A 10,816-nucleotide genomic window follows, 5' to 3' on the forward strand; every position below is an offset into this window, starting at 1 on the left:
TGAGTAAGAAGTCTGTTTTCACAAGTTTCAGAACCAGGCCCTAAGCGCTTTGAACAGCTGGCACACATAATCCTCCTGTTCACATGTAACGGATTGTGGCCATTTACCTCCTCCCCAGTCATTTTGCCACTGCACTACACTGAGTCAAGTAATGACTTGGCTTAGAATGTTATCCGAATCCAGGCTTGTGATTTATCTCTCTCCAGAACCACCAGGAGCTGTTGTCGTATGATTTACAGCTTGTGATTTGTCTGAAGAGAACTACGCCACATTCCCAGTTCCAGACAACAGGCTAAGTCACCCCATGACTTAGTTCAGTGCACCACAGCAGCAAAGCAGCCAGGGAGAAACAAAGCAGCCACCATCTCTTCTCTGGGAATCCACGTTTGCTTGTTCACATTGAGCTATGGTTTGGCTTAATCTATATGTGAATCAGGTCAACTAAATTGCTCAGACAAGAGCTTGCTACTGTTTAAGCAGGAAAGCCTTCAAAATACTGATCCAATTGCCATAATGTTATGGTCGCATCCATAAAATAATTCAATCTTTCCTGCTCTTTAGGGTTGTACTGTACTTCTGCTTCTCTCCAAATATCTTAATTTTTTCCTGCTTATTCCCTTCAACTGAATGCATTCTTGTTCCAACTGAGGATCACCTCTAGTCCAACCCCTTGCAGTGCAGGAAAATGCAGTTGTCCCATATGGGGATTGAACCTGCAACCTTGGCGTTATCAGCACCACTCCCTAACCAACTGAGCTATCCACTTGTGTAACAAGCTCTGTCTTCCATGTTCCAAGGGAAAGCCAAGCCAGAGTTAATACTGTCCTTACTCACCAAAAGGTAGGCATTTATATTTTGGCCTCCTTCTCCCACGGATATCCCTAGTGGCAAAATAAGCCTGAGCACTCGTTCACAGGAACACTGCAAAAAGGAGAGGCAGGGTTTGTGGGCCTTTTCAGAATAAGGTAGAAAGGGACGGGTAGAGTAAGAAACAAAGCTGATCACTGCTACCATTTTTTTTCTTCTGCGCAGAAAGCTTACAATCCATAACACAATGGAGGAGGCCATTATATTCTTAGTTCACGTAGTGGTTCAAGCGCTGGACTAACACCTGGGAGACAAGGGTTCAACGCCGCACTTGGTCATTAAGTTCCCTGGGTGACCTCCAGCCAGTCACTGCCTCTCAGCCTAACCTACCTCACAGGGTTGTTGTGAGGGTTAACTGAGGGAGAGGAACCATGTATGTACGCCTCCTTAAGCTCCATGGAGGGAAAAGGTGGGATAGAAATACAATGAAACAAATGAATAAACAAACAAACAAGCCCAACAGAGATCACCAGCACCTGAGAGTGCATCATAGAATACAACCCAAAATATTGTGCAACTTATGTTGTGCATTAGCAAATGATTCTTCCTATCTTACAACAGGAAGTCTGAATCACAACAGCTGGAATCGAAAGGCATCATTGTGCAAGTAGGAGGCACTATCACCAGGTTAAAATAATAAAAAATAAAAAATCACTGATCTTTCCTTTCTGCTGCAAGCCTTGATGGTCCCCCCTGCTGGAGAAGCAGTTTTGGGGTACATACAAGAGGCTGCAGCAGAAAAGAGGAAAGCCACATTCTCCGAGTTCAACTCGGCTTAGAAAACAGGATCCAAGCCATCACATTAGCCCTCCTGCGAAAAAGGATATACACAATTCATAAGTTATTCCACATGGGTTGGACATTGCCCGTACATAACTCTGAAATGGCAGCCATTCATCCAATAAATTGAAAGGATTTTATTTTTAATTTGTATTTTAGTTTCATTCCACCTCAAGATCAGTCCTGCAGTTAATTCAGCTTAATAAATGTTGTCCTTTATATTAGATTGCCCGACTGAATTCTACAAAGGGCTACGTTTCAGTTCGTCCGTCATTCAATACCTTTTTGTCAAGGTTGCTACTTGTTTAGAGGGTAGCATTTGGCATAACAAAACTTTTCACCGTTGGGGAAAAAACATGGTAAAAAAGAAAAGCTTTCTTTGAGTAAGACCTCAGGAAACTGCAAACTGAAGCCAACTTCAAATAGAACTGAGGCAAATGAGTGACTTAAGTGGGTAACTCATACTGTGTGTGTGTGTGTGTGTGTGTTGAAAAGAAACTGCATTGGAAACATAAATATTTGCTCTAACTTACATTGAATTAATGAGCTATACATCCAGGCAACTAGGCAATGCAACATGACAATGAAAGCACATCAATTTATCCTGAAATACAACCCGCGTTAGAAATTCAGATACATAAAAGAGGTGCCAAACAGCTCCTTAAACCAAGGGGACAGTTGCCAAAATGGAATATCTTGCTGCCATTTTGGGGCAAGGCAGCTCTAACAAGTTTTTTTCTTCTTCTTCTTCAAACGATGGACTGACTTTGACAGATTATCAGTTAAACATCTGGCTAGTTCTGATGACAACCTTGAGCTAGGTTAAGAATTCTGAGAACTTAAAAGAAGAAAAGTCACTTGATCCAGGGACAGTCTACATATATATTGGCCTATTCCTACTTTCTTTTCCCCTTAATGTGGACACAGACCATTCATAACATAAGAATATTCTTCACAACTGTGAACAGGGCAGTGGGGTGGAGTTAAGTGAAAACAAGCTACAACAATTAAAACTATAACGTTGTTCACCGCTCCTGCTCAGGCTGCACAGAAAAAGCATTTTGGTTCCTGAAATTCATTCCGATGGTGCAGATAAAATATAATGGATAGAATTCTACAGGATGTGTTGCTGGTGTGTGAAAACAGACAAGATCCAATGATCCGCAGACATACACCTCCAGATGGTAGAGATGTCAGGCGCCATCCTGGCGCCCAGGCATCTTCAGTTGGTTGCATGTGGCCAATGGCTAGGTGCAAAATGCACCTGGCACCTGGCTAATTTCTATAGCTGAATACAACAAACTTCAGGCTACATCATTTTATCCTATCCTGTTTCTTTGCAGTTCTTCAGCAGCCTCTAAAAGACAAGGTCATATCATGTGGACAAACTACAATCAAATTAAGGTAGGCATGGATATACGAGTGAAGGATGGTTGTTACATAAGAGAATGATATCCAGTCCCAAGAGATTATGCCATGGAAGCGGGGGGAAACCCTGCTCAAATCTCTGATCCAGTGACATCCAGTTAAGATTTAGGTGTTCCTAAGATTATGAACTAACTATCAATCATATAATGAGAAGCTAGTGCCACCAGGGCTCAGCAGCTACTGACAATTTTATTGGTGGACACATTAACTGGTTTCTTGCACTTTCGTGACTCATTGTTAGTATATTAGAAATTATAATGTGAAAGAGAAGCTATTTATTTAATTATTTCCAAGCAGAAATGAGTGCACAACCTTCTAAAGAGGCTCAGGCACATTTCCTGACAGATGACAGATTGTTAAATTCAAGTTACACTGCAGGTTAGTGTTCGACCTTGGAAATGTGTTTCACTACAAAAAATACAAGTGAGGTATTCTGGCTTTATTTCCTGATGGTGAAAGGCTTTTTATTAGTCAACAAGAACACCCACAGTGTTAGGCAGCCTCACAACAATTTGATTGTCAAATGAAATTAAAGAGATGGGAAGCCTTAAAGATTACCACATTGCGCATTAGAAAGGGTGAGCCTGTCAAAGCAGTCTTTCCCAAAGAGCCTTAAATAACAGCAAGGATAAACAAATGTTTCACAGCATCTTGAGCAAACTAAAATTAAAACACAATTCATCTAAGAAACCTAGCTGAGAAAAAAAGAAAGGTGATGGTTTAGTGTGCCAACTTTTCCATCAAAATTTTAAAGCTCGCCTTCTCCAACATGCAGGAGCAATTAATTAAGCACAGATATGAAATTGTACTTTTGCAATGAGGAGAATGTCCCAATTTCACTTACAAGATGAAAATAAGCAAACTGAGCTTTCAAAACGGTTTTACTTCATTGCTACCGAATTATGTTATATAACATCATGCCCCCACGCCAGTTCTGGGTGTTTAAGCTTCATCTGGAGGTTTATTACAGCACAGTATCAGCATCGGATTACAACTTTTTAAGCATGCACACGCAGCTTCTTTTATCATGATATGAGGAAGGTATCGCATCCCAGGCCCAGCTTTTCTGATGACATCGTTAATGCAGAGAAAATGCTCCCGCTATGCAGGAAACACACATCTTGACTGCAAAGGAAAGGAAAGGGTGGGGGGGCAGAGAAATCCCTTCTGTATTAGTATTATCATCCATTCGTATGCCAGCGAAGAAATGCAGGGATAAACAACCCTGTTAAGGCAACAACTCCCCTCTAAAATAAAACAACGCAGCATCTTTTCCAGAGTGCCTTTTACCACTCAAGTTTGAAAAGGCAGACTTGCCCCAATGAGCATTTAAGGTCGTGAGTACGGGGACGCAAGCATGTGCATCTTCCCGTGTGCGCGCACCTGCACAATCCAAGTCATTGGAGAGTGTGCCCACGAATACAGACCTGCTCCTCTTCCTATGCCTGTCTGGCCGAATCCGAGTTGGTGGGTGGGTGCAGGCAGTGGCGTAGCGTGGGGGGTGCAGGGGGGGGCCGGCCGCACCGGGCGCAACATCTGGGGGTTAGGTTTAGGAGGCGCAAATCCACGGGTTAGGGGGCGCAAATTACTTGCCTTGCCCCGGGTGCTGTCAACCCACGCTACGCCACTGGGTGCAGGCAGAGAGAGAGAGAGGCCTGCGCGTGCCTGCATGCCTAGCTCTCTGCTTTATCTATCCCACCCGGAGAGGCGGCCAGACAGAGACCGGTTCTCCGGCCCTGCGCGCAGTTTCGTCCCGGCGCACGCAGCCATTGTCCCCCCGCGCCAACGCATCGCTCGCAGCATGTGATGCGGCGCGAAGCTGACACGGGCAACTTGGCCGGCTCCTCGCCGGCTCTGCTGCGGCGGCGACGTGCCGCTCCTGCGTGGCACGCGTCCGTTAGGGGCCCTCGGGGTCTATCCAAGAGGCTGGCAGCGGGGCGTGTGGGGGGAAGAGCGGGGAGGCTCCATCCTCCTCCGCCGACCCACCGCCGCTCCCGGCCTGCGAAATCCCCTCAGACGCGGAGGGAGCAGGGCACAAAGGCAACCTCCGGCGTTACCCCGGGGTGCCAGCCCGGGCGAGAAGGAGAGGAAGGGAGCAGCACCTTACCTGGGCTGGGCGCAAAAGGCGCGCGCTCGGGCCGCTGCAGCAGGAGGATGCGGGCGCTTGGAGATGGATGAGGGCGCATGGAGAGCGGCGCGCTCCTCCTGCCAAGGGAACGCGTGTGGCGTCGTCGGCTCTTCCTCCTCGCTGGAGAAGGAGCTGCTCCTGCTGCGGGCGGCTGGAGGGGGTCCCCCTCCTCCTCCGTGCAGCCTCGCTCGCTCGCCCGCCCTCAGCCTCGACGACTCCCGCCCCTCTCCGCACGGAGCAGGCTGGCCTGTGCCAAGACCCGGACGCGTGGAGCCAGCCGGAGCGGGAGTCAGTGCCAAGTCATCCTCCCGCCCAGCTTGGAAGAGGCAGCAGCGCGGACGGGAAAGCAGAAGGGCGGCGGCGGCGGCGGCGCGGGCAACCCACCCACCCAAGCGCCCGCCCGCCCGCCCTGCTCCGTCCAGCCCCCCGCGCTTTCCTCTCACTTCGCCTCAGGCTGGAGACCCGGCACGCGCCGCCGAGAAATGCCAGCCGAGGACCCCGCGGCGCCCGCTGCTCGCTTGGAGAGGGGGCTGCCTCTTCTCTCTCCCCCCCCCCCTCCGCGAATCAGCTCAAGTCTTTGGAAGGGAAGCGGTCGAGGGAACCCTTTTCGGAAGGCTGCGTGACGCACGTATGAATGTGAAATCTGCACGCACACCTACATGCAAGCATAGGGGCATGTTTATATTTGCCAGCGGAAGCAGGTGGCTGCGGGGGGGGGGGGAGTCTCAGTGGCGTAGCGTGGGTTGTCAGCACCCGGGGCAAGGCAAGTAATTTGCGCCCCCTAACCCGTGGATTTGCGCCCCCTAACCCTAACCCCCAGATGTTGCGCCCGGTGCGGCCGGCCCCCCCTGCACCCCCCACGCTACGCCACTGGGGAGTGTGGAGGAGAAATTCGATTCGGCCTGCGTTCCAGTGAGAAGCAGTGGCGTAGCGTGGGGGTGCAGGGGGGGCCGGCCGCACCGGGCGCAACATCTGGGGGTTAGGGTTAGGGGGCGCAAATCCACGGTTAGGGGGCACAAATCCACAGGTTAGGGGGCGCAAATTACTTGCCTTGCCCCGGGTGCTGACAACCCACGCTACGCCACTGGTGAGAAGCTGCCCATTTCTCCAACCCATACAAAATCACCAAAACAACACTCTCCCTTCAAATTTTGAGATGCAACGAAATAATGTTAGGAGTTTGTGGGTGCCAGACAACACCCCCCCCCCCTGTTAGGAGTTTCAGACTCGCTTGTGTTACGAGTTTCTGGAGGCCGGACACTGGACCCCTGGATTCAGCAAATGTTAAAATATAAGCCAGGCTGGTTTCCTGATGGGCCAGTAGGGGAACAAAAGGAAGGTGATGAGCCATTAGGAAAGCCAAAGGGAGGGGGGGCGCTTTGTGCCAGACTGCAAAATGGGGGGGGGGCCTCCTTCAACTCAGAAGACAAAGGCACTAAGGCAGAGTTTCAAATTGAGCTTAAGGGTTGGCAGAGTTTTAGGTTTTGTGACCTAGAGGGGGAAAGGTTGCAGGCTGATAAAGGCAGAGAGCTGGAGAGAGGGACACATCACCGTGGCCGATGTCTGTTCGGATTCCAACCCCTCTGTCGCAGGCTCAGGTTGTATATATATGTAAATAAACCATATATCCTAAAGCCACCACAATCTGTGTTGTGCCTCATTCCCAGAGGGAAATACAAACCCTGGGTGACATAGGCGTAGCCAAGGGAGGGGCAGCTGTCCCCCAAATCCTCAAAAAGCAAGACAAACATTTAACAAACTAAGGTTCTGCCCCCCCCCCAACAAAAGCCTTTACATTTTAAAGGAAATGTGCATTTTTAAAGGACGTCAGCCAAAAAAAATCTCAACAACTTTTTGTGCCCCCCCCATCAAAAATCCTGGCTATACCCTTGCTGGGTGAGCATTTTATTTCCCTGGAAGCACCACTTCGGAGATTGGAGTGGTGTGCAACGAAATGCAACCCAAGTACATGTATTGGGGGAAGTATACGTTCATAAAAATGCATATGTCAGTAGCACAAATACATTATGTTAAGGGAAATTGCTTGCCAAAAAGGCATTGTTTCTTAGGCAAAGCCGCATACAACAAAATGTACGTTAAGAGAAATTTGCACCAAGATATAAATTTTCATGAGGATTTTAAAACAAAACCATAAACTGCAGGAACTAAATCTAAGATTTCTTAAAAAACGAGGAACTGAAAGTAATGGAGATTGACAGATTCATCTACCTGTACTTGGAGGTTATATGCATGGTGCAGGGGGAGGAGGCTAGGGGAGGAGTATATACCAGTGGTTTTCAACCAGTGTGCTCTGGCACCCTGGGATGCCTTGAATGATGGTCAGGGGTGCCGCAGGCAACATTAGCCTCTGTCCCTCTTTCCTTCCCTCCCTCTTCTGATGCCCTCTCACATCTCTGCCTCCCAAAGGCTTACACAGCTGTTTGTTGCAGCAGCCCTGGCTACAAGCTCCCCAGGCAAATGGTACCTCTGGGACTGGCCAGGGAGTGCTCCCCAGGCCCCTGTGGGGCAGTGTGAGGAGGCACCTCTCTTTGGGGCAGTGAGGGGGGCAGCTCAGAGACCAGGGGTGGCAGTTGCGGCTGCCCTGCAAACTGCCAAGGAGAGGGGAGAAGAGAAGGCACTGAGGGAACACTCCCCAAGGGAGGGTGTTCAAAAAGGGGTGAGTGGCTGCCGGCTCTGCAGGCAAGGGGTGACATAACGGGACTCCTGAGCCCCACAAAATGTAGTTGGTCAATGCAATGCAAGGGGTGACATAACGGGACTCCTGAGCCCCACAAAATGTAGTTGGTCAATGCTATTTTTCTAGAAAAAGATGTGCCGGAACTCACCATGAACGCCTCCCTTGTTCTCTTTTGATAGCAAAGGCGCCCACCTGAGAGATGCTGGAACTCAGTTCCAGTGAATTCCGGCTGGGGAAAAAGGCCCCGAGAGGGCTTATGAAAAAGAAGGTAAATGAAAACAACAACAAAAGCCCATTAAAAAGTAAAGCGTCAGCATCATGGTGAACTAGGAGTCAAAATAATTAAAATGTTTTCACCTGCCACTCAAGTCGTTGCACTGGAAGAGTATGGCAGAGGAACATTCCAAAGTCAGGATACCACAAGCTAGAAGGTTAGCCACCAATCTGACTTCCGGAGGCATGGCTTCCAGAGCTGAACCAACCACTGTGAAAGCAATACAAAGGCATGCTTGTATTTTTGCTCTCCGCAAACATGAAGTGAATATAAGCAATCTCCATAAAAGCAACCATATTGGAAAGCCTTGACCTTCCAACCTTGAGAAGAGCAACAGGCTGGGGTTTAAGATGCTGTGAATTTCCTGTGCTGTAATTTGGCACTTCAGTACTGGGGAATGCCCACCAGACTACAGATACATGGACAAAGAAATGCCACATCAGGATCAGACCTCAGGTGGTACTAGTTCCATAGCCAGGGAAATTGTGAAGAGGATTGAACAGTACGCCAGAAAAGGGGTGGGTGGGGAGAGAAGGGAATCAATGCAGAATAGCTGGAAGCTTAATATTGATAACCTGATGCTCATCCTTTGCTCCTTTGTACTTGGTTAAACAGCTCTGGTGGGAGGCATTTTGACACAGCAAACACTTCCAAACGACCTGCATTGCAACAGCATCTTGCATATACAGTTAATAAGACTATACAGATCTAGAGGATAACACAATTAGAGAGCAGTTAATAATCAAAAAGTGTGCATCATGCAGGAGTAGACTGTAGGGCACTCTTACGTTTGGTGGGAGATTGTCAGATGACACTGACAAGGCAACTACATTACACGTTCTAGAGGGATGGTAAATCAGAGCTGGCCAACCATTATATCTGCCATCTGCATCTGAAATAATTTTCTCATTATGCGTTCAAGGTGGTTTGCCTAGTATATCAAACATACACAGTCTTACCTCGGCTCCCAAACGCCTTGGGAGTCGAACGTTTCAGCTCCCAAACAATCGAAAACCATAAGTTATTTCGGAAGCCAAACATCCGACGCGGCTTCTGCAGCTTCCAATTCTGATTGCAGCCAATCAGAAGCCGCGCTTTGGAAGTCGAACATTTTGGAAGTTGAACAGACTTCTGGAAGGGATCCTGTTCGACTTCCAAGGTACGGCTGTACTTGAATACTGAAGGTTCTTCTCCAATTTCACTTATCAGAGTCAGCAACATGCACCTTCACTGTACCGGTCTTACATCAGAACTAGAACGCACAAAATGCTGGCTTTGGAAATTCCAGCATTTGAGAATGCAGGATGTTGCCAATGGCTCCTGGCATGTTCTGGGACATAGCCCAGGGGAAACAGCTGGTGCTGTCATGGCCTTGGGGCTTCTCTGCTTCCTGCACTATTGATTTAGGGTAGTCACGCAAAACTGGAAGTGCAGAAACCAAGGACTATGAGAAATGCAGGTAGCTTTCTTAGAATTAATGCATACCATTCATTAAGTAATACATGTTCTATGCAAACTGGTTGACATGTTCTGGCTATATAGTTTGTGATGGAGATGGGAAGGAATGGCAAGGAACCAGCTGACTGATGTTTTAGTGCAGGTGAATTGCAACATGTTCTTGACACAATAGCAGTGCATTTGTGGTTAATTTATTCCGCTTTATCAGTCACTCCACAATGCTTCCCCTATGCTACCACATTATTGCTGATCGGAGGAGCTACAGGGCAATCAAACTGGGTCAAAAAACAACACCACCCCAGAACCTTTGTGGTATGAAATGTCACAGGAAGTTATGAGATATGCAACCAATTGGGAATGAAGCAATATGGTCACCCCAAAACTATTTTGCCAGTACAAATAGTTTGGAAAGCAGGATCACATATGGCTATCCTGATAGCATCATGAGCACAAATCATGATAACTGTGCAATGAAAAAGACATCTGCAGTGGCCCCTAGAACCAAATCTTGTTGCTCCATACACAACCTTTTGTCTGTTTCCCCTTCCATGTCTTGCAAACTGCCAGGGAAGAATTTGACATCATTTCGAATTTTGGCTTGCCAGGCAGAACAGTCTTCGCTTTCCTTCACCTGTGCGCAGTTCCGGGGATTCTCCCAGCCCCACTCAGAACCAAGTGGGGCGGGAGGATGCGCAGGAGAGGGGCGGACAGGAGGCCCCATTGTACAACGGAAAGTTATTGCACACTGATGCAACTAATTTTTTGACTCTCACTCCCATTTTATTATTCTGTTGGTCCACATATACTGTAGTTATGTCAGCCATAGTATTTAGACTTCAGCATTTGGCATATCCCTGAATGTCATTTGCAAGTTAAACTTCATATTACTTATTATTTGCCTAATTTTAGAAAGCAGTGATTACACGATGCCTTAGCCCTGTAAGCTACCCCTGAAAGCACAGGCTATTTAGTGGCAAACTAAAAAAAGATCTTATGCTATATGATTTGCATGCCACCGACCTGACAAGCCAATCAAAAGCAATTACATTTCGCAGGGTTAGGAGAACAAGACAAGGGAACCCTAACAACAGCTTGTGCAGCTGTCAATAATGCAGCAGAGAATGACAAGTACAAGCAATACACAAGAAGGGGGAAATGCTTAGTAAACCAGTTTTAAAATGCA

At 47.8% G+C, this 10,816-nt stretch overlaps 1 protein-coding gene across 8 annotated transcripts in view; it reads right to left on the reverse strand.

The window, feature by feature from the left end:
* Positions 1-5,900, reverse strand: part of OSBPL6 (oxysterol binding protein like 6) — a 98,115-nt gene extending 92,215 nt beyond the window's left edge. For 3 of the 8 annotated variants that reach the window (XM_082231137.1, XM_082231135.1, XM_082231133.1), the window contains exon 1: positions 5,183-5,900. The gene's annotated coding sequence lies outside the window, so the exon portion shown is untranslated. Of the gene's footprint in view, positions 1-4,502; positions 4,521-5,182 lie in introns of those variants that run through there. The other 5 variants (XM_082231140.1, XM_082231138.1, XM_082231139.1 and 2 more) reach the window with 3 other exon arrangements.
* Between the last annotated feature and the right edge of the window lie 4,916 nt (positions 5,901-10,816).

Source organism: Podarcis vaucheri (assembly GCF_965113315.1).
Source record: "Podarcis vaucheri genome assembly, chromosome: 1".
NCBI lineage: Eukaryota > Metazoa > Chordata > Lepidosauria > Squamata > Lacertidae > Podarcis > Podarcis vaucheri.